The sequence below is a fragment of the Marmota marmota genome, unplaced genomic scaffold (genome assembly GCF_001458135.2).
Source record: "Marmota marmota marmota unplaced genomic scaffold, marMar, whole genome shotgun sequence".
Taxonomy (NCBI): domain Eukaryota; kingdom Metazoa; phylum Chordata; class Mammalia; order Rodentia; family Sciuridae; genus Marmota; species Marmota marmota.
The window spans coordinates 195360-199432 of NW_026000078.1; positions in this window are offsets into that span (position 1 = coordinate 195360).

Consider the following 4073-nt stretch of genomic DNA (forward strand, 5'->3'; position numbering starts at 1 on the left):
CGGGCTAAACCCGAGCAGGCCACCGCGCCCTTGCCGCCGCAGCCGCCAGGCCCCAGCTGCGGTGAAGCCTGCCAAGGGCCCGGGAGCAGTCCCTGCCCTCCCATATGCTGTCAAAGGTGGCATCTGGCGCGGCGTCCGTACTCGGGCCCCTAGTGCGTTCGCTTTCCCCTTCTGGATCGAGGTGGGTCGGAGCTTCAGCCTTTACCTGCTCGCGGCACGGTGAGCCCTCTCAGGGAGTGGGCTTTCCTCTTTTCCTCTCGGAGTCGGAAGCCTGACAGTAGACACCTGGGGCTTATATTTCATTCGGCTAATTTTCCGACAAGTCATCATTCTGTGCCATAAAATAAAAAATACTACGTAGAGCTGATCATGGCCTAGGGATTAGAAGTCTCTTTAAAAGTAAGACAGATTGAGGGCAAGAAAAAAATTTTGCTTTTTGGAAACATTTGTTAACCACAATAAACTTTATGCAGTGTGCCATAATTTACCAGCAGGGGACGCAGGATTTTTAATTGAAGAGGGAACTCACCTATACTTTTTTGTACTGAGATTTCCCTTTTGCTACACTCTCCGATCTTTATTGCATCCTTTGGTATCGCGTTCTGAAATAGAATGGAAAGGTGAAATGTGTTTGTTTACCGAGAAGTGTGCAGACGTGGTTCCTTTAATTCTCTTCCTGTTTGTATTTTAATGGGGAGGCTTGCTCAACCCCTGGTACAGTCCTAAATGTGTAAGTAGGCCACCATGAATTCAACTTAAGTAAATGACAAATTTATTTCGACATTTTAGAACATGACCTGGTCTAAATATGCCAAAATTTAGAAAGCTTGAGACATAGGGAATGGTTTCAGAATGTTTTTACTTAACTGTCAAATTTATTAGATGTTGACATTTTTTGAAAAAAGAAAGTTTGAAATTTCTCAGATTCTTTTTACTGTCCATTTTTAATTAAAAATATTACTTTGATCAAATCAATTAAGAGTAGACCTAGCTTGGGCTGCGGGTATAGCTCAGTTGTAAAGTGGTTGCCTCGCGAGCACAGGGCCCTGTGTTCAATCCCCAGCGGCGCCCCCCCCCCCAAAATAATAATAATCCTAGTTCTTTTGACCAAGTCAGTAATAACTATTTGGGGAGAAAAATTCTGTTGCTTTTGTCAACCATAGAAAGAGACCAGATATTAAAATTACTCATAAAAGTCTTCAAAATAGAGACAATGGTGGCAGAGTCTTCAAAATAAACAAATGATATTGAGAATCAGTAATATTTATCTTGCAAAAGGTAAGAATGAAACTAACTCATCAAGAAACACAACTTCCTTTTCCCTATAAAGTTTAGTTTTGTTTTCTCTATGTTTTGGATTTTCGCTTGATTTGCTCTATAGCAGATTCTTTCCAAATCCTGTGAGTTTTTGGAGGAGATTTTAAAAAATCCTTCCTGTTATTTATTATAGTGAATTCATAGCTTGTTTTAGGACACAAAATATGATTTTTGTACCACAAAATATGTTTCAAGAGGACACACAGAGTAACTTTCATTGAGGGTTTTGGGCATTAGGGTATTATCATTTCTCATCTTATTGGACTTAATGTTTCACTTTCCATTCTAAGAGCACTGGATACTCCTTTAGAATAGAGACTTTGTTTGCATCTTTGAATCCCATAGCTGGGATAATTTTTAAAATAAAAATACTTTTATTTTTGTATTAGCACACTCTTAAATGAATTTTGTTATACTTTTGTTTATTCCAATGCATCATCAGAAGAATATTTCAATAAATGTCATGAATTTTTTTGCAGGATAGTATTTGCATTTTAAGATGGCATATGCTTTTCTGCCTCTCTGCTTGATTGGAATACTGTTACGATCTTTTGTTGTTGTTGTATTTTTTGCATGGCTGGGGATTTAACCCAGGACTTCACACATGCTAGACAAGTGCTTTATCACTGAGCTATACTATACTCTCAGCATTAGAGCTTTTAAAAAGTTCCATCAATGGGTAGATTCATTCAGACACAGTTCCTTGAGGTTAATATATGCAAGGCTCTGAATATGATTTCATATTCCTGGTCAATGGTACTGATATGATTTGATTTGTATGTAGGGTTTACTAATGTTAATAAAAGTGTTTGCTTTGTCTTTCTGTTGACACATCATTATAAGCCTATTAAACCAATTTTAATATTTATAAAACAAAACTAGTATTATTAATGCCTTATCAAAAAATTAGAGCAGACTTATAGTTTTGAGGAAGTGAGCCTTTCTATGTGAACCAGGTTAATCATACTAATTTCTTTCTTTCTTTTTTTGATCTGGGAATCCAACCCAGGGCTTTGCATGTGCTAGACAAGTGTTCTACCACTGAACTATATCTCCAGCCCCTTACTACTAAATTTTCTTTTTCCTTGAATTTGTATTTCAGTCCACTCTAAGGCCAGGATAATATTCTGTCATTTGAATAGTGAACAATTAAGGTCAGTTACAATAAGTTGTGTGAATTTCAGGAGGTCTTAACCTTTGTTTACCTTGAGGCTGTTTTGTAAAAAAAACTTTGAAGAGCAGTTCTGATTGAAAAGAGTATAAGTAGCTATAGAGTAAGTGGCATAGTTTAACTTAAGTGTTTAATCATCTACTATATACCATTTCACTGGTGAAAATAATCCTGATACTGGTGAATTTGCTTTTGAAGCATCCTCTGTAGAAATACAGTTTTCAGTTATAAGTTTTAATGTATGTGTATGTAACACTTTGATGTATCTCATTTATTTTAGACCATTTAATTTAAGATAACTGAATTAAATACACATTTTGACATTTTAGAATACTTAGTTTGTTGTTAAAATTATTATCATGTATTGCTAGATTCATTCATGTTAGAGGCTTTGAGCTAAACAGTTATTCACATGAGTTATGTATATTTTTGAAAATTGAAGGATCTTCTGATTTTTAAGTTTGCTTATTTTTTATATGATCTTTATTATTTTGTAAATACAGTTATAGGATTACATCTATGACAAAGTAGAAAATGTGCAGTTCTTTTACAAGTGAAACAGTAAACTAACTAAACATTCCATAAAAACTAGTTTTACATCAATTATGTTGTTGAAAATACTTTTAAAAGTATAATTAATATATCATTTGCAATAATATGAAATATGCCAGATCTTCCCCCCTGATTTTTTTAAATGTTTATTTTTTAGTTGTACTTGGCTACATTATTATTTTAGTTATTTATTTATGGTGCTGAGGATTGAACCCAGGCCCTCACACGTGCTAGGCGAGCACTTGTTCTGCTGAGCCACAACTCCTGCCCTTCCCCCCTGATTTTCATGAGAATAAATAGAAGTCAGAAAGCTAGACCCAATTTCAGATGTTTTGCATTCATTACCTAGAAGGATGGCTCAAGTAGTTTCAGGAAAGCTTCAAAGAGTATAGGGTCTTTGTAGACCTAAAGAGCTGTTCTGTAGTCTTAGCATGTGTATATATAGTCATCCCTCACTGTCCTCAGAGGTTTCAGGAGTCCCCTTCGCTACCAAAAAATGTGAATGCTTCAGGTCCCTTATATAAAATGGCATATTATTTGCAAATAACCAGTGCAATTCTATATACTTTGAGTATTGTGGAGATTACTTATAATAATACATAATACAGTGTAAATTCTGTTTAATGGTTGTTATATTGTTTAGGAAATAATGACAAGAAGAAAGCCTGTACATGTTCAATAGGGACATTTTTTTTTTTTCTTGAACTTTTTTTTTTTTGGTGCTGGCGATTGAACCAGGGCCTTGTGCATGAGAGGTAAGCACTCTACAACTGAGCTGTATCCCCAGCCCCTTCCGAACATTTTTGACATTTTAGCTCTAATAGTTTCTTTGTAGACCCTTTTGGGTCTGCTAGGTATAGAATCATGTAATCTGCAAATAGTGATAATTTAAGTTCTTCTTTTCCTATTTTGATGCCTTTAATTTCTTTCGTCTGTCTAATTGCTCTGGCCAATGTTTCGAGAACTATGTTGAACAGAAGTGGTGAGAGAGGGCATCCCTGTCTTGTTCCAGATTTTAGAGGGAATGCCTTCA